The 21,278-nt window shown below is 42.1% G+C and overlaps 1 long non-coding RNA gene across 1 annotated transcript; it reads right to left on the minus strand.

Annotated features, from left to right (window-relative positions):
- Positions 1-604: 604 nt before the first annotated feature.
- On the minus strand, positions 605-10,305 carry LOC143923965 (uncharacterized). The gene is made up of 2 exons (XR_013261797.1): positions 9,325-10,305; positions 605-4,168 (listed from the first exon to the last, which is right to left on the minus strand). It is a non-coding gene; the product is annotated as an uncharacterized LOC143923965 (long non-coding RNA).
- Between the last annotated feature and the right edge of the window lie 10,973 nt (positions 10,306-21,278).

Genomic DNA, 21,278 nt, shown 5'->3' on the forward strand with positions numbered 1-21,278 from the left:
GTTTTGCCATTTTGTGGGAATGGCACGTGCTAGACCCTTATCCCTTAAGAGCATAAGGCATCTAACCCAATACCACAAAGTCTGACCCAAGAATAGCGTGCCAGTGTTGGCCTGGCCAAAGTATCTGTTGACTCTAGCATGGTGCCCTCATACTCTAACCAAGAACCATTCCAAGACCGACACTGTATTCCCAGGAAGAAAGGATGTGCAGTCAAAGATGACCCTCCCATTCCCATGTTGACCATGATTGACCTCCTAAACCAACTTCCAAGCCGCACTGCAGCAGAGGGCATGAAGACTGAATCGGTCCTAGCCCCGACCTTCACAAAGGACTGGGCACTAGCCCCCCGATCCAGCAAGGACTGAGATTGACCCAGTCGCCAAGCCCTCTGCTACAGAGAAGCCCATCAACTAGCCAGTTAGCCAAACACAGTACAAAATAGGAAGTTCAGACCATTTAAGAACAGCAGACAGTTTACTTCCAGAGAGCGAGACTGTTAGATATGAAATATGAAATATTATGAATTAATGATATTTCAAAGTCTTATGTTGAAATCAATCAATTCTTGTGAGACGAATTTCCTTAATTAGATCTGAGTCAGCGTAATTCAAAAATGTGTATTTATTTGTACACATTTAAATACAAAAGAATGCTTACAAAAATAGTACAATGATTCTTATAGAAGATATAAGGTTATTTCAAACCTAAAATGGCAGCCCTTTGTATGCTGGCAGCCTGTGTGCAAGACATGTGTCCTTCTGTGTGTAAAATTCAAGAGCCCCCCTCCTCCCAGCACTCATTATTTTAACCAAGCTCTAATCTCCCGCCCGAAAGATACCTCCTCCTCCACAAAGGTGGGGGCTAAGGGTGGTTGTTATAACAGAGCTGACATGTGTTAACACTTAAATCACAACTCCACAATCTAATGACAGGATGTGAGGAAGAAGGAATATTTTAGACTTAAAGTCTGGAAAAACATTGTCTCGACTTACATATGCCTTCTCGCTTACACATAAAATGACTTTCTAAAAACATATATAATGAACTAGATAAGTTTACATAAACAATATCACTTTACATAGCCCTTGAAAATATATATAAAATATACAATATTCATCAAAATCCTGACAGGTTTTAAATATTTACTTTTCCAGCTATGCAAGCCATAACACAGAATTAATTGATTCAAGGTTTTTCATTCACACAGTAAGAAAGTATGGGAATATTATTATCCTGAATAAGTATAATAAAGCCAATTAAAATTTAGATATTAAGAATATAACATTCCCCTCTGAAATATGAATACCAATCATATTTTTCAGATTAAAAATTCATCCATCATCATTCATGTCACATTCAAACAAACTTTGATTCAATAACTCCAAATGTTTTGTCCTGCACAATTGGATTCATACCTTCAAAACCTAATTTTCCTCTTTAATTTACTTTGTAACAAATCATCTCCTTTCTTAATATCACTTCTAATTCGATTATATAATTTTTTCATTCTAAACATTAAACATAACTGGAATATAAGGAATAACATGATAATAATAAAAATAATTACAATAGGATGTGATAAAATATTTCCTGCTGCTGAAGTTATCGAAGTTTTTCCCCACATGGATACACTATTACTAAATCTTTTCCACCAATTACTTCCTGAAAATTCTGACCATTGATGTGATATTTCTTGCAAATTACCTTGTTCATGTTTAAACAATACTTCTGCATTCTGCAATTCCTTAGCCAAAGCTATTAATAAACCTTGATCCTTTTGAATTATATTTGCCCATTTTTCCCATGGAAATTCATCTATTTGGGAAATATTATACTGTGTAGGTAGAGCGCTAATATTTTTCATAAACATATTTGTTAAATTTGTTCTCAACCCATCAATACTTATTGCAACAATATCTCCTTCTATACAATACAACCCTTGATTTAGGTTTTCTGTATTTGTACAAGAAGAGAAAAAAGTTTTAACCCTTTCTGTATCTGACATAATTTGAAAACAAACCTTCTTTTTATCTACACGAGTAACTAATTCAGAATTAATTTTATTTTCAATTCTTGCTGAACATAATGTGTGATTATGATAACAAGAATGAAATATGCTTTTATCTTGATTAGGTAAACATATAATTTTAGACTGGAATTGTAAACATGATGACAAATCTAATTGTTCTAATTCAGAATTTTCATTGTTAAATACAAAATCTGTATACTGTAATTTATAGTATAATAATTGTGTATTACTGACAGGTAATCCCAAAACAGTGATTGGAACCAAAATTTGTTCTTTTCCGGCTATTGGAATCATAGAAGAACTATAACATATGTCCTGCTTGCATCCTATCCATTTATTTACCCATAAATCTGTATGATTTATCGCATATAAATATTCTTTGGGCAAATACTGTAAAATGCCAAGAGGAGTTATTCCACTCTGAAATGCTTGCGCAATTATTTTAAAATTAGTGGAATATTCCGTTTGAATCTCTAAACATGCTCTGGCTATATGAGAATGTTGTTCACTTCTCATCAAATAAAGAGTAATATTTTGAAGATGTAAAATAGATGGACCCATTATATTAGCAGTTTTAATTACCATATTTTCTAAAATCTGATTTAAATGTCTTTGTATTTTAATACCATTACTTCCCACTAAACCAGCAGTTTCTAGATCAGACTTTAAAGTACTAATATCCATACTATTTGTTATACTCCCGATTGTGCCAATCCCTCCTAAAATACCTTCAACAATACCACGCTTATTCCTGTTATAATTTCTATTATTAATTCCAAACCATCTCTCAATACCCATTTCCATATTAACCAGATGTCCTTGACATTGTGGAAACCTTGTAGAAATTTTCCATTCTGAAACATTAAAGTTCCACAAAACAATGACAAACTTTCCCTCTCTCAAAAGAGTTCTGGATTGGAAATGGTTAATCTGAAAAGGACTTGCAGAGAAACTTTTCTTATTAACACATGGAGTTTTCCTTGGAGACATAACAATAACACTTGCCTTTGCACATTTCACCGGATAATTTTCTATTGATATGCAACATTCATATATACCAGTATCATTCAAAGATACTCTCATTTGTTGATAAACAAATGTATCATTGATCCAATTCACACTACCAAAAATTCCTTTATGAATTATGATAGTAGAACTATAAAGAAAACTACCCAAAAACTCATCATTCCTTTTCCAAGTCAACAATGAATTTTGAGGTAAAGATATTTTTGTATCACATATCAAATGCAAATTATCTTTATCTTCCATAATTTTCAAAGATTGTGGGAAAATATTAATTTCTGGAACAATCTTATCAACTATAAGGATATCGATTTTGACCCTTATTTCAGTAAATTTTCTTGTTACTTTAAAATCCCATGTTCTTACAACGTCTCCTTTTTCATCTCCAATGATGCCTAAATATTTTGGATTTAATATCTTTACAAAACTTTGAAAAAGATAATAAAATTGATCAAAGGAATAAAGTATTTTCCCAGATCTTGTCATAATATTAGTAACATCTCCAGACCAAATTGTTGACTCATTACCCTTTAAAAATATAGACCAGAAACTCCTCAACAATATGTTACACTCAAAAGTTCCGGTTTTGTTATTTAGTCTATAAGATCCCTGCATTTTAACAAACTTTGTTTTGGATTCTATTTTAACTTTGATGTCAATATCATTGCTGTGAATGAAATACAATTGTAAACAACAAAGATATCCATCTCCAATACACAAAAATCCATACAAATCTTCTGCTGTATTAATATCAACATCTCTAAAATTATGATTTTTATCATATGCACTAATATCAATAACTCTATCATTTTTGTCCTTTGTAATGATATCAATGTTCTTATTTTTCAGTTCATCTGCATTGATATCAATGTCTACATCTCTCTTATTTCTGAATAACATATGATCTTTGTTGTGTAATTCTTCATTCCTGTTAGTCTTTATATAACTTGAGCAATTCTTGATATATCTTATCACAAATAAAATTGTCACTAGGGAAAAGATGCATCCTGTAGTGATGATACACTTCCTCTCTTTAAAACTTTTCATTTGTTGTGCTGACATCTTTTTCTTTTGGAATACGCACTTTCTTCAAGTTCGATTTTTATTTTTAATTCCTGAAAAAATAAAGGCAGCATCATTATCTCGGAATATAAAGTTTGCATTGATCAGTGTGTACCCACGTTTTTTGTTGTCTACGTGCGTTTTTCACTGAATTAAGAGGTCTTTGTACCTGTACCATCACCCCTCGAACGTCCAAAATGTCAAATGGACCTTCCCAATTACTTTGCCATGGCCCACTTTTTCTGAAACTCTTTACCATGAGCTGACCTCCTTTCTCAAACTTAGAAATGTGAGGAGGAACCATTTTTTGCATACATGTAGCTGCATGTGGCAATATACTATTCAAATTATCTTGTAACATCTGCAACCATTTTGACTTTTCTATCGCCTCTCTTTGAGGTGTAGACAAAAAAGGTTCATGGGGAAATACAAGTGGCATTTTCCTTCCTGTCATTAATTCAAATGGAGAATACTTTGTAGCAGCAGAAATTGTGCTTCTTACACCCATTAAAATAAAAGGAACAACATCAACCCAAGTATTTCCTCTGTCCAACAACATTTTTGCAATTCTAGATTTAATTGTTCGATTCATCCTCTCAACAATACCTGCAGACTGTGGATGATATGGCACATGGAATCTCTGTTCTATACCCAAAATTTTACACATTGCCTGCATGATTTTACCTGTAAAATGGGATCCTCTGTCACTACTAAGATGTGCTGGTATACCCCAAACTGGAAAAACATGATTAATCAACATCCTAGCAGTTGTTAAAGCATCATCTTTACGTACTGGGATTAGTTCTAGCCATTTTGAAAAAATGTCCATCAAAACCAAAGCAAATCTGTATCCATATTTCCCTGATGGTAATGGCCCTATATAATCTATTTGGATAGAAGACCAAGGTCCGTCTGCTGGAGGAATTCTTTGCAATGGAGGTTTCTGACCCTTTGGTCTAGGATTCACCTGTGCACAAATTAAACAAGATTTTATTACACTATCTACTGTCTCCTCCATTTTATCCCAATAGAATTTCTCTTTAAGAATTTCAAGTAATTTTTGCTTGCCAATGTGACCTAAACTATCATGGTTAAATTTAGTGAATTCCACCTGTAGGTGTTGTGGTATAACTGGACACAGAATTTCGTCTGAGTCATGACATAAGATCCCGTTTTCATAAACCAAAGAGCCTGTGTCAACCGGTGAGGAAGAAAAAAGTGACGTATCCCTCTTCTGTTCCTCTGAAAATGAAGGAATCTGTGTGTCTGTTTTCTTCACAACATTAATTAATACCATTTCAGGTTGAACTACTAACTTCCCATGCAAAGCTGCTTCCTTTGCCAATGAATCTGCTGTTCTGTTACCTACAGATAACTCACTATCATCTTTTTTATGTGCCGGAATTTTTACAATAGCATATGCAAGAGGATTACTCTCTGCAAGGTCAAAAACTGCTTCTAATGTCTCTTTCTGCACAAGAGTCTTGTTGGATGAATCCACAAAACCTCTACGTTTCCAAATAGGTAAGTAATCGGTAAGAGAACGTACAACATATGAACTATCACTATAAATCGCTATTGAACCTTTCTTCTCTTCCTTGTCAATAATCAATGCGGTTTTTACTGCTTCAAGTTCTGCTCGTTGAGCTGAAAAATGTCCTGGCAACTTGTGTTGTATGGCAAAATTACGTTTTGGATACCAAATTGAATACCCACTATAATAATTGCCTGCCACACAATATCTCGAACCATCAACAAATACAGGCTCATCAATTTTCTCTGCCTCTCTACGAAAAAGAGGAGAATGAGTATCATGGACTTCACACAAACATTCATGTTCTAGCCCATTGTATTCCATCAACTGAGGAAGGATATACTTAGCATTGTGTTCAACCTGTATTTGTTTAGGTGACAGAGCCAATAACCATTGAGAAAATCTTTGATTGGAGACTCCAGGAACATTTTTCTCAAAAAGGAACTTCAAGGTACTATGTGGGGTTTGTAAAATGATTTTGTTAAATCCTACAATATGCTCTGTTGCTTTTACTGCATAATGCACACCCACTAATTGTCTAACACATTCGTCTAATCCCCTCTCCACTGGGGTAATTAAACGTGAAAAATACCCTAGAATTCTCCAATCTTCTCCCTGTTTCTGAAGCAAAACAGCTGAGATGGCAATCTCTGAAGCATGCACTTGCAAAGCAAATGGTGCTTGTTTATCCACTGTTGCTAATGCAGGAGCTGACTGCAAATCATTTTTCAAAATTTCAAAAGCTTTTTGTTGAACTTCTGTCCAAGGACCAAATTCGTTATCCTCTGTATGTTTTAATAAGTCATATAGTGGTTTCGCCTTCTCTGCTAATGACTCAATAAAATCTCTGGAAAAATTCACCAATCCCAAAAATTGTCTCAATGCTTTAAATGTAGTTGGTACAGGTAAAGATGCAATAGCCTCTATACGTTCCTGCAAAGGCTGCTTTTTCCCTGGACCAATCAAAATTCCTAAAAATTTTACCTCACTTTTCATGAGCTGAACTTTGCGTGTATTCAGCTTTAGACCTTCTTCCTGCAGAATTGTCAGCAATTCTGCCAGAAGAGTCAAATGCTCCTCCTCATTTTCACTGGAAAGAAGTATGTCATCTACATACTGAATCAAACAATCAGGTCTAGAAAACCTTGATAAAACATTTGCCAACGCCTGATGAAATATAGATGGGGAACTATGAAAGCCTTGTGGAAGTCTTGTGAAAACATACGATATATTTTTAAAAACAAATGAAAATTTATATTGACAGCTTTTGGCCAAAGGAATGCTAAAAAATCCATTCGCAATATCTAATACAGAAAAAACGTTTGCATTAGCATTTAACTGTGCCATGATATCTGGTGTTTCCGCTACAATAGGCGAACAACAGGGTATGTATTTGTTTAGCATTCTTAGATCAATCAAAAGTCTGTATGCACTAGGGTCATCTCGTTTAGCCACTACCCATAAAGGATTATTTGTTACCGAATTTGCTTTCCTGATAATACCCTGTTCCAAAAACTCTTGTATGATCAATGAAACAGGTTCATCAGAATCTGGTGGTAATTTATATGGCTTCACAAAAGGATGATCCCTTCCTTCGATATTTACTACAATATCCTTAAATAGGCCAACATCATTCTTTTTTTGACTCCAAAGTTTTTTGTGTGACTGTATCACTTGTTTTAACTTCAAATTATCTCCTGTATCAGGCCATTTATAATCGGTGTCAACTGCTTCTGTTAAACAAATGCTTCCCACTTCTGAATAATCAGCTGGATCAATTACCACAGGCTTACGATTAGCTGAACCCTTCCAAATCACTCCATTGCCTAAATCAATAATCCATCCTCTTTGGTACAAAATATCAGTTCCGATAATATTTTCAGATCCCTTACAACACCACATGTCTATTTCAGTTTGCAAATAACCTGGGATTTCAAAAGAAACATTTTTACACATTTTAGCTTGAGAATCACCTGTTCCATTAAACCCGACAATTGTACAGACTGCCGCATCCGATAAAACAGGTAAATTCAAACCAGTGACACTAATCTGAGCACCTGTATCTAAAAGAGTTTTCACCTTTTGTCCATTAATTTTAGCTTTTAAATAAGGGCGTCCACTTTTGTCTAAAAATATAGGGGCAACATGTACTAAAGAATGATAAATTATTTCCTTTTCCTCTATCTGTCATGGGGCCGATAACAAAGGTTGTCTCCCATTGCTATCACCGTTTGAATGAGCATTCATGTTCATTCCAATCTCTTTCAATTCCCTTCTCAGAGGGGCATAAGGAGAAAAATTTCTAACTTCTTCTGTTGAAGGTGGGGCAGAAGGTTTATTGGATACTAATCCATTTTCTTTTCCAATGTTTTTCAACTCAATATGTTTTAAATACTGTCTACATTGAGATTTATAATGACCAAGCTTTTGACAAAAAAAACAAGTTACTGATTTTTTATTATCAAATTGTCTTACCCTGCCATTCCTGACGGTGGCAGTATTGCCTGCTTTAACCTCTTTCTGATTATCTAATTCAGAATTGCTATCCTGAATGACAGAAATTTTTGATTTCAAATTACTTCTCTTTAATTGTCTCCTTACAAGATCTATAACTGAAGTAGCATCATCCAAAGTTTCCTTTTGACTAGCTAGCGCCATTGATGCAGGGTCTAAATATGTAAATTTGCGAACAAATGCCTTTATTAATGCAGAAGTCTCTTCATCCACTGCATACACCATTTTAAATGCCTTCGCAAATGTTTCACTAAAATGAAATGGATCATCATGTATTGTTACTTTTAAAGAATCCAATAACTCAGCTGTTGGGGTTTCTTCCCCAGTAATACACTTCAACAACTGACGCAGTCTTTCAGATGCATCACTATGAACATCAGCGCCATAATTATCAAGATAGGGTGTTTTGACTAAACGTCTTGCAATGTGACTAGGAACCCATAAACAAAATATTTTATTCCTTTGTTCATCACTCAAGTTGAAACGATCACAAAAACTTTCAAAGACATCCCCGTTGAAAAACACATCTGCTCTTGGATCATAACGAGGGATATCTTTCAAAATCTTCATCAGCTGATCATGTATTTGCAACTTAAGTCTAGAAGCTCTTTCTAACAATTTCTGTTTTCGAACATCATCCAAAGAAGGATCCTCTATGTCAACCGGATTGTCCGGTATAAATGAGGATTTTGCTGCATCTGACTGTTTTTTCTCAGCTTTCTTTGAAATTACCGAAATATGCTTGTCTTTTGAAGTTACATTATTCTGCAATTCTACTTCATTCTCCAAATGTTCAATATACGTACAAAAAGTTTCACAACCTGAACAGTTAGGTTCAAAAAATACATTTTCATGTGTTTGTATATTTTCAGTTACATTTTTACTTGCTGCTTGATTTACTACACAAATCATTTGTTTTTCTGGCTCATCAAATATCATATTATTAAAAACTGAAATTAATTTCATTACATTACGTAGTTTCCTCTTAGTTTTCGTTAATGAAAATTTAGCTTTCTCAATTTCAGTATTTGCTTGTAAGCATTGACTATACATAGATTTCCATAAAACAGCATCAGAGACCTGTTTCGATAAACCTGTAAATTCTAATTTACTTTCATCAGCTAAAACATCTACAAATTCCATAATTACGTTTCTACTCACCAAATAAAAAACCCGTCAGTTTTTCCTGGAAATTCTCCGGTCTTTCACAATCAATCGATCGATTTTTCTTCTAGGTTCTTTTTCAATCTTTGCGAAGTTTAATCTCTGTTCATCAATTCATTCCCCTCTGATCACAAGGAGTGAAGTTGAAAAAAAAACTTCCGACTTATGATTGACTGGCTGCAGGTCGCCAATTGTTAGATATGAAATATGAAATATTATGAATTAATGATATTTCAAAGTCTTATGTTGAAATCAATCAATTCTTGTGAGACGAATTTCCTTAATTAGATCTGAGTCAGCGTAATTCAAAAATGTGTATTTATTTGTACACATTTAAATACAAAAGAATGCTTACAAAAATAGTACAATGATTCTTATAGAAGATATAAGGTTATTTCAAACCTAAAATGGCAGCCCTTTGTATGCTGGCAGCCTGTGTGCAAGACATGTGTCCTTCTGTGTGTAAAATTCAAGAGCCCCCCTCCTCCCAGCACTCATTATTTTAACCAAGCTCTAATCTCCCGCCCGAAAGATACCTCCTCCTCCACAAAGGTGGGGGCTAAGGGTGGTTGTTATAACAGAGCTGACATGTGTTAACACTTAAATCACAACTCCACAATCTAATGACAGGATGTGAGGAAGAAGGAATATTTTAGACTTAAAGTCTGGAAAAACATTGTCTCGACTTACATATGCCTTCTCGCTTACACATAAAATGACTTTCTAAAAACATATATAATGAACTAGATAAGTTTACATAAACAATATCACTTTACATAGCCCTTGAAAATATATATAAAATATACAATATTCATCAAAATCCTGACAGGTTTTAAATATTTACTTTTCCAGCTATGCAAGCCATAACACAGAATTAATTGATTCAAGGTTTTTCATTCACACAGTAAGAAAGTATGGGAATATTATTATCCTGAATAAGTATAATAAAGCCAATTAAAATTTAGATATTAAGAATATAACAGAGACCCAGGGCCCAAGCTCTCCGTAGACTTCCCAAGAGGGATCAGGGAGTTAAAAGCCTAGCAGCATCTAACTTGCAGAAGGATCCAGAGGAGAGCAGAAGAGACGAATCGGGACTCTCGGTAGGACAGGGAGGGGCAAGCAACACTGCCAAACCGAACTGCAAGAAACGCTCAGTCATTCAGCCTAGGAGTGCAATCTGAAGAGATTTCAAACTGAACTAGGACTTGTCACTCCTAGACCCCAGAACCTGGGGACCACCAACAAGTGGTTAAACCCAAACCCATGAATTATGATAACAGTTCATAACTCAATTAGCAATTTAACACTGGGTCCACATAAATGTGTGGCTAAACCCAAACGACATTGTTTGTATGGGAACCTACCATTTGATGCTGCGGGGCCACAGAGGAAATTCCACGTTGCTTTGAGCTTTTCGTTCCCAGTAGTACCTAAACAAATAAAGAAATAAATGGCATCATGCCCACTGAAATCAAATGCTTAGATCAAAATAGCTACTATAAACTTATGAGAAATGTGGGCTCAAGCCGACAACGCTGGCTTCCTAGAGCTCATTATCACTTATCAAGTATGCAGATCTTGGATAAAAGCTCCAATCTGCATACTTGACTGGAATTAAACACCAGCATGACAGCCTGGTAACTAGCCTTGTCATATCAAATCATTTCATATACAAATATTGCTTTAGCAAAAATGAAAAGAGTGCATTCAAAAAGGCGAAACAAAGTTGTGCTTTGAGTCATGCGTACACAGCCTTGCAACACAAAGTAATAACCACTGCCACACCTGCATGATATTGCAGCTTAGCCCATTATATTGGTCTGGCCAGTAAGGAGCTCAGGCATGTTCATAACCCGCACATGCAGAGCCCGCCATGAAGTCAGCACTGCACAGAGATAATCACAGGCAGCGAGACATATTCCCACTCTACGGCTGTAGAGTTGGAGAAAGGTCTCACTGCCTATGATTAGCACTGTGCAGTGCCATTTTCCTGGCGGACTCTGCACATGTGGGTTGTGAACATGCCTGAACTCATCCTTACTGGCCAGCAGCCATCACAGATCCTTCCCCTTATGTCAGTGCTGCCAGTCCTACTTCAGACACCAGGAGGCTCAGGAGGGCGGGAGTCTGGTCATATTTTCATGTTAAGTGGCCGATTAGTTGCTAGGATAAGAGATAGTCCTAGAAACGAGCCACTAGCAACATGAAAAGTTGGCCAGTTTCTGCACCCCATCCAGACCCACTATGTGCCCTGCTGTGTAACATAGGACTATTAAAAAAAAAAAAAAAAAAAAAAACCTGGGGGGCGAGCATGCATCCCACAAATTCACAATGAAGGTAGGGGGCGCAGAGCATGCATCCCACATTCACAATGAGGGTGGTGGTGGGGGGAGCACAGAGCATGCATCCCACATTCACAATGAGGGTGGTGGTGGGGGGAGCACAGAGCATGCATCCCACATTCACAATGAGGGTGGTGGGATGCATGCCCTCTGCGCCCCCCCACATTCACAATGAGGGTGGTGGGGGGCGCGCAGAGAGCATGCATCCCACATTCACAATGGTGGTGGGGGGGCGCGCAGAGAGCATGCATCCCACATTCACAATGGTGGTGGGGGGGCGCGCAGAGAGCATGCATCCCACATTCACAATGGTGGTGGGGGGGCGCGCAGAGAGCATGCATCCCACATTCACAATGGTGGTGGGGGGGCGCGCAGAGAGCATGCATCCCACATTCACAATGGTGGTGGGGGGGCGCGCAGAGAGCATGCATCCCACATTCACAATGGTGGTGGGGGGGCGCGCAGAGAGCATGCATCCCACATTCACAATGGTGGTGGGGGGGCGCGCAGAGAGCATGCATCCCACATTCACAATGGTGGTGGGGGGGCGCGCAGAGAGCATGCATCCCACATTCACAATGGTGGTGGGGGGGCGCGCAGAGAGCATGCATCCCACAGTCACAATGGTGGTGGGGGCGCGCAGAGAGCATGCATCCCACATTCACAATGGTGGTGGGGGGCGCGCAGAGAGCATGCATCCCACATTCACAATGGTGGGCGCAGAGAGCATGCATCCCACATTAACGAGGGTGGTGGGGGGGCGCGCAGAGAGCATGCATCCCACATTAACGAGGGTGGTGGGGTGGGCGCGCAGAGAGCATGCATCCCACATTAACGAGGGTGGTGGGGGGGGCGCGCAGAGAGCATGCATCCCACATTAACGAGGGTGGTGGGGGGCGCGTGCAGAGAGCATGCATCCCACATTAACGAGGGTGGTGGGGGGCGCGTGCAGAGAGCATGCATCCCACATTAACGAGGGTGGTGGGGGGGGGCGCGCAGAGAGCATGCATCCCACATTAACGAGGGTGGTGGGGGTGGCGCGCAGAGAGCATGCATCCCACATTAACGAGGGTGGTGGGGGGGGCGCGCAGAGAGCATGCATCCCACATTAACGAGGGTGGTGGGGGGGGGCGCGCAGAGAGCATGCATCCCACATTAACGAGGGTGGTGGGGGGGGCGCGCAGAGAGCATGCATCCCACATTAACGAGGGTGGTGGGGGGGCGCGCAGAGAGCATGCATCCCACATTAACGAGGGTGGTGGGGGGGCGCGCAGAGAGCATGCATCCCACATTAACGAGGGTGGTGGGGGGGCGCGCAGAGAGCATGCATCCCACATTAACGAGGGTGGTGGGGGGGCGCGCAAAGAGCATGCATCCCACATTAACAATGATGGTGGGGCACAGAGCATGCATTCCACAAATTCACAATAAGGGTGGTGGGGGTGCAGAGAGCATGCATCCCACAAATTCACAATGAGGATGGCGGTGGGGGGGGGCGCAGAGAGCATGCATCCCACATTCACAATGAGGGTGGTGGGGGGAGCGCACAGCATGCATCCCACAAATTCACGAGGGTGGTGGGCGCAGAGAGCATGCATCCCACAAATTCACAATGAGGGGGGGGGGGGGGGCGCAGAGAGCATGCATCCCACAAATTCACAATGAGGGTGGTGGTGGGGCGCAGAGAGCATGCATCCCACAAATTCACAATGAGGGGGGGGGGGGCGCAGAGAGCATGCATCCCACAAATTCACAATGAGGGGGGTGCAGAGAGCATGCATGTCACATTAACAATGAGGGAGGTGGGGGGGGGGGGGGGGGGGGCACAGCATGCATCCCACAAATTCACAATGGGGGGGGGGGGGGGGGTCTGCCAATCCCCTGAAGTTAAAAAGGCAGAGAAAGTTTGATCTATGCAGTGCAATGGCTTGCCTGTTTGAATACAAACATTTAGTTATGCCACAATATAAACAAACTGTTAAACAAAAAGCGATTATATAATAAGATTGGAACATATTTGTGACATTTAAACAAAGTGGAGTGAAAAAAAAAAAAAAAAAAAAAAAAAAAGGTTTAGACTGCAGCTCCAAAATGAACATTGCAACCTTAATGACATCCAAGCTCTACTTACCAGGCATGTGGCAGCCAGCCATGGTGCTTTCCATCTGGAGGTGAAAAGACAGGCTTGTGCACAGGTGAGGGTATTTATGGGTAATCAGCCTTTTTTTTGTATCAGAACCAAACTGACATAGCTCGCAAACTTACAGAAAGGTTTAAAAACCAACGTTTTCTTTCACAATCAGTGCCCAGATGTGTCACTATTCCTAGACAGGTGCAGAGAATGGGAAGTAAAAGGTAAAATAAAAGTAACAAAAAATGTCCTGTTGAACTTAAACCTAAAAGGTCAGCTGACACAGCCCAAACTTTAACCCCTTATTTCCCAGTTTATGTTTTTGCATTACCCCAATGAAACAGGTCAAAGGGTGTTTGTTTGAGCCTGGGTTCACACTGGTGCATGCTAAACACTGCATGCGATTCGCACAGCGTGCCGAACCCTTTTGGTTTCCGAATTTGAATGGCATTGCATAGGTGCTCACACGCACCCGTGCGATGCGATTATGGCAATCGCACTATGTTTTGCAATCTGTTTTAGGTGTTGTTAATCTAGCATTGACACCCACAGCAGATCGCATGGACACCATGCCATTGCTATGCAGTGCGATGTGATGCTGGAAAACATGGCAAATCTTGTGCTTTTCCCGCATCACATCAGTGTGAACCGGAGCTCGTGGTTTACAGAATTGGGGAAAAAAAAAGGGGTTGTCACAGGTGCAGTAAGTGGCAGTTTAGATTAGTGTGTTCTGCGAGGTCGCAGCGCAAGTCAAATGCAATGCGATTTCAGCCATACAGATAGTATGCTGAATTCACATCACGTTCAGATCAAACTTGCACAGGAGCATTTTTTTGGTACGCAACAGAATCGGATTGCATGGGTGTTCACACCTATGTGATGCGATTCATGTGCAAACTGTCAGTTTGCAGTGCGATATGCGAACTGAAATGAAGGTGGTATTAACATTGTATTGACACTACCAGCAATTTGGATATGGCAGTATGAACTGCCTTGTGGGTCAGGTGCGATGCGGGAATTTGCAGGGTTCCCGCATTGCGCAAGCGTGAATGGGTACCAACTCATACAATTAAGTTGCACCGAGTTCTGTATAGCATACCTCCCAACTTTTGAATGAGGGACATTTCATGAAGAACGTGACCTGTGGCACGTTGCAGCAAAAAGTCGGAGAGGCCAAACATAAGAGGGGCTTAAAGAGGAAGTAAACCCTGATGGGTTTACTTCCTCTTTCATTCCCTGCAAAGGCAAAGCATAATGGACTACTATGCATCGCAGACAGCGGTGCCCGTTTTCGGGCAAATATCTCCTAAACCATATAGGTTTAGGAGATATTTCTTGGACCTACAGGTAAGCCTTAATCTAGGCTTACCTGTAGGTCAAAGTGGTTTGTAAGGGTTTACAACCACTTTAAGGGCTGTGGTAAACAAAACATGGGCTTCTTTTTACCTATAAAATAGATTGCTATGCCACAAGCTTGAGTCTCAGGGATACATATTAGACATGTGCAATTAGTTTTGCATGAAACAAAAATTCTTACGAATTTCCGAAAATTCTTACGAATTTCCGAAAATTCGTACGAATTTCCGAAAATTCGTACGAATCCGAAATACAAACTTTTATTTATACGAATTCCGAATGAATTATGAAATTTCGTTTACGAATTTCGGATCCAAATTCATAACGAAAATTCGTAATTAACAAAAAGTTAACAAACCTAAAAAGTTAAAAACCAGGAAGTAAGTACAGCACAGGGAAGGTGGGAACCCCTCATAATGTGTGCAGCGGGTGTACACTCAGACCCGGGAACTCAGCACAGGGATGGTGGGAGCCCCTTATAATGGGTACAGCGGGTATACACTCAGACCCAGGAACTCAGCACAGGGATGGTGGGAACCCCTTATAATGGGTACAGCGGGTATACACTCAGACCCGGGAACTCAGCACAGGGATGGTGGGAACCCCTTCTAATGGGTACAGCGGGTGTACACTTAGACCCGGAACTCAGCACAGGGATGGTGGGAACCCCATATAATGGGTACAGCGGGTTTACACTCAGACCCGGGAACTCAGCACAGGGATGGTGGGAACCCCTTCTAATGGGTACAGCGGGTGTACACTTAGACCCGGAACTCAGCACAGGGATGGTGGGAACCCCATATAATGGGTACAGCGGGTTTACACTCAGACCCGGGAACTCAGCACAGGGATGGTGGGAATCCAAATTCATAACGAAAATTCGTAATTAACGAAAAGTTAACAAACCTAAAAGTTAAAAACCCAGGAAATCAGCACAGCACGGGGATGGTGGGAACCCCTCATAATGATAAATTCATCATTAAAAAAATTCATAATTGTTACGAAAAGTTAATGAACCTAAAAGTTAAAACCCCAGGAAGTCAGAACAGGGATGGTGGGAACCCTATGGGGAATTTCTATGCTTACGAAATTCATACGAAATTTCGTTAACCAATTTTTAGGAATTTCGGATCCAAATGAACAAAAACATGACTGGTGTTTTGTTCACCAATCAAAGTAAGTCAGCACAGCACAGGGATTGTGGGAACCCCTCATAATGGGCACAGCGGGTGTACACTCAGAAATGGGTACTAAGCACAGGGATGTGGGAACCCCTCATAATGAGCACAGCGGTTGTATAGACCCGGATAAGAGGGGCCTAGCACTGCTTGCTGTCCGTCAGACATCCATCCAGCACCACTCCTCCCAACCTGTGTCATTTTGCACCCATTTCAGGATAAAAGGGCCGGGGGTGCAATTTTGGTCATTTTGGACCCATTTTGGGGTAAAAGGGCTGGGGTGCAATTTTGGTCATTTTGGACCCATTTCGAGGCAAAAGGGCTGGGGGTGCAATTTTGGTAATTTTGGACCAATTTTTATGATAAAAGGGCCGGGGGTGCGATTTTGGTCATATTGGGCCCATTTTGGGATATAAGGGCCGGGGGGGAAATTTTGTGTCATTTCGGACCCATTTCAGGATAAAAGGTCCGGGGGTGCAATCTTGGTCATTTTGTACCTATTTTGGGGTAAAAGGGCCGGGGGTGCAATTGTGGACCCATTTTGGGATAAAAGGGCCGGGGGTGCAATTTTGTGTCATTTTGGACCCATTTCAGGATAAAAGGTTTGGGGTGCAATTTTGTTCATTTTGGACCTATTTTGTGGTAAAAGGACCGGGGGTGCAATTTTGGACCTATTTTGGGGTAAAGGGGCCGGGGGTGCAATTTTGGTCATTTTGGACTTATTTGGGGGTAAAAGGGCCGGGGGTTAAATTTTGTGTAATTTTAGACCCATTTTGGGGTAAAAGGGCTAGGGGTGCGATTTTGGGTCATTTTGCACCCATTTCAGGATAAAAGGGCCGGGGGTTCAATTTTGGTAATTTTGGACCCATTTTGAGATAAAAGGACCGGGGGTGCAATTTTGGTCATTTTGGACCCATTTCGAGGTAAAAGGGCCGGGGGTGCAATTTTGGTAATTTTGGACCCATTTCATGGTAAAAAAGGGCCGCAGGTGCAATTTTGGTCATTTTGGACCCATTTCAGCATAAGGCTGGGTTCACATTGCAGCGATGCGGGAACGCCGCAAATTCGCGGCGGGTTCCCGCATCGCATGCCTCCCGGCGGCAGTTCACACTGCCCTATGCGAACTGCTGGGAGTGTCAGTGAAATGTTAATGACACCCCAGATCAGTTTGCAGATCGCACTGCGATCTGCAAACTCGGACAGGAATTCTGCGAAAAAAGGTCCGGGGGTGCATTTTTTTTTTACACTCACGGCCACTGCAGCCGTTCATCTCTCCCTCCTCACACGCTGTCTGTGTGAGGAGGGAGAGTGGCGCTGAGAGATGATCTCATATGTTTACATATGAGATCATCTCCCATTGGACACGCAGATCGCGCTGTAAACGGCCACTGTGATTGGCCGTTTACAGCGATCTGTGTTTGCCTGTCTCCAGAAGACACGGCAAGCACAGAACTTCCCCGATGCGCGCCCGCGGCGGCGCGCATTGCGGAAGTAAATAACGGGACGGCCTCCCGGACTAAAGCGCCTGCTCTACGGCCGTCATTACTACCACCTCTCAGGTGAACATTCCAGACGTTTACCACTGAAAAGGAGTCAAATCACCCTGATTGAGATACCACCTCTCAGGTGAACACTCCAGGCTATTGCCACAGATAAGAAAAGAGAAAAAACAAAAACCGAGTTTAGTGTCACTTCATTAACATCTTAGAAAAAAAGGAGAGGAATTGTCTGGCTATAAGGGGTGGAGGAGGCCGGATTTATTTTTACACTAAACAATATCCTTATTTTTCAGTAAAAATTCATAAATGTCCATTAGTTAATGGTACTCCTACACCCCTCCTTTTTCCCCTCAAGTCTGTTTGGAATGTGTAGTGCACGTTAGTTGCAGTCATGTACACTGCAAAGCCCAACGCTCATAGCCCAGAGCCCAATGCTCATAGCATAAAATTCAAAGACCAAAGCGCATAGTTCAAAATATCACGGTTTTGTTGTCGGAATGTCTGATCGTGTGTACGATTCACATCTATGCATGTTGCTTTTGAGCTTTTCCTTAGTGCTTTTACCGCAATTTAACCGCAATTTTGTGCCGATTTGCAGCTTACATTTTTTTTTTACACTGTATATAGCTGGTTGCTAAGGGAGGGGCCGGGAAGCCGTCCACTGCGTCCTTAACAACAGATGAGTCATCAGCTGTCAGTGGACTTTCCCGCTGAATGTAAAAACGAATGAGTGACTCAGCCCACTAGACTGCACCTATGAGTAAAATATCTCTTCTTGAGTGGACTAACCCATTAATGTACTACCTGTAGTTTAGAAAACTCTGAATTTTACAGGTTCAGTTCTTAGGATTTTTGTAAAAGATAGTTTTAAAATGATCAAATATGTTCCTGTAATTGTAATTTCATTTTAGATTTTTTTTATCTTTTGTTCATTGCTATTTATTGAATTGTTAAATTATTTTACATTATTACAACAGTTGTAATGGATGTCATTCTTGTACATGTTTAGTTAATATTTAAATATCTTAAAGGGGATATCCAGAACAAAGAATTCCCAATCTGATTAGAAACCCCTGTAGTGAGAAAACGGTAACCCCCCCCCCCCCCCGACACACACATTTAGTGTCCTTGCAAACCAGGGGTGGATCCAGGGGGGGGCAACGGGTCAATTGCCCCCCCCCCCGAGAATACCGGCAGGCTGGTTTCCGCGGGTCCAATCGCGGCCGGTTCCGCGGGTACCAGCGGCCCGGTTCCGCGGGTACCAGCGGCCCGGTTCCGCGGGTACCAGCGGCCCGGTTTCGCAGGTCCAATCGCGGCCGGTTCCGCGGGTACCAGCGGGCCGGTTCCGCGGGTACCAGCGGGCCGGTTCCGCGGGTACCAGCGGGCCGGTTCCGCGGGTCCAATCGCGGGCGGTTCCGTGGGTCCAATCGCGGCCGGTTCCGCGGGTACCCGCACGGCCGGTTCCGCGGGTCCAATCGCGGTCGTTCCGCGGGTACCCGCGCTGAGTGGACGGTGAGGGGGGGCAGCTGGGCGGCTTAGGAGGGCTGCTGGCCAATCAGGAAGCCAGCAGGCAGGGGAGCAGGGAGATGACATCATCTCTCACTGCCCTGCATCCCTCCAGTTCCGCCCTCACTGTGTAGGAAGCTGTGTGCAGCAGAGAGATTGCAGAAAAGTGACACAGTAGGTGACAATCCGCAATGTGTGGCAGGCTACGTGGCAATCCGCAATGTGTGGCAGGCAATGTGGCAAGTGACAATCCGCAATGTGTGGCAGGTGACGTGGCAAGTGGCAATCCGCAATGTGTGGCAGGCAATGTGGCAAGTGACAATCCGCAATGTGTGGCAGGTGACGTGGCAAGTGGCAATCCGCAATGTGTGGCAGGCAACGTGGCAAGTGACAATCCGCAATGTGTGGCAGGTGACATGGCAAGTGGCAATTCGCAATGTGTGGCAGGCAACGTGGCAAGTGACAATCCGCAATGTGTGGCAGGTGACGTGGCAAGTGGCAATCCGCAATGTGTGGCAGGCTACGTGGCAAGTGGCAATCCGCAATGTGTGGCAGGCAACGTGGCAAGTGACAATCCGCAATGTGTGGCAGGTGACGTGGCAAGTGGCAATCCGCAATGTGTGGCAGGCAACGTGGCAAGTGACAATCCGCAATGTGTGGCAGGTGACGTGGCAAGTGGCAATCCGCAATGTGTGGCAGGCTACGTGGCAAGTGGCAATCCGCAATGTGTGGCAGGCAACGTGGCAAGTGACAATCCGCAATGTGTGGCAGGTGACGTGGCAAGTGGCAATCCGCAATGTGTGGCAGGCAACGTGGCAAGTGACAATCCGCAATGTGTGGCAGGTGACGTGGCAAGTGGCAATCCGCAATGTGTGGCAGGCTACGTGGCAATCCGCATCTGGTGGCAGGCGAGGTGGCAAGTGACAATCCGCAATGTGTGGCAGGCAACGTGGCAAGTGACAATCCGCAATGTGTGGCAGGCAACGTGGCAAGTGACAATCCGCAATGTGTGGCAGGTGACGTGGCAAGTGACAATCCGCAATGTGTGGCAGGTGACGTGGCAAGTGACAATCCGCAATGTGTGGCAGGCAACGTGGCAAGTGACAATCCGCAATGTGGGGCAGGTGACGTGGCAAGTAACAATCCGCATTTGGTGACAAGTGACGTGGCAAGTGACAATCCGCATTTGGTGACAAGTGACGTGGCAAGTGACAATCCACATTTGGTGGCAGGCGACATGGCAAGTGACATCCTCAGGGCTCCCACTGATTCTGCATTATGGTGAGTTGAGCCATTTAATTTTATATTACAATGTATTAATAGAAATAATGCGCTTCAATCATCCTGACACCATAACAACCATGGTGCGGTAATGATTGAAGCACAAATACCAGCCATTTCCCATATAAATTGCCCCCAAAAAAACATATTTTATAGCAGTGCCCCTCCCGAGATTAGACTCTGGATCCGCCCCTGTTGCAAACACTGTGACTCCCATATCAGTAAGGCAGACCATACATGCTTCATTGCTGCTGGTTGAGCAAAAACAATGAATCTATCCCCCCCCCCCCCATCACACATTTGATGTGCATGGGGGAATCACTCTTGCGGAGCTATGGTATTGGGCCAGCATTGATCCTTTCCCACCAGCAGAATACAATGATCAGTGATGCCGGCTACAGCCAGCTGCACTGATTGTTCAGAAAAAAAAACCAACAGGCTGATTGTACACAAGTTACTTGGTAGTTTGACTTGTATACAACCAGCTAGCCCATACATGGATAAAAATTTTGTCTGGTATCCGATGAACTGGCTGAATTTTGATCCATGTGCGGCCAGCTTAAGGTTTACAGAATTAATAGACTGAAGTCCAACTATTGTCATTGTCACAAGGTCCATTCACACTGTTTGGGTGCAACGAATGGAAACGCGCATT

The sequence above is a fragment of the Lithobates pipiens genome, unplaced genomic scaffold (genome assembly GCF_037356315.1).
Source record: "Lithobates pipiens isolate NorthernLeopardFrog02 unplaced genomic scaffold, aLitPip1_a1.2 Scaffold_22, whole genome shotgun sequence".
NCBI lineage: Eukaryota > Metazoa > Chordata > Amphibia > Anura > Ranidae > Lithobates > Lithobates pipiens.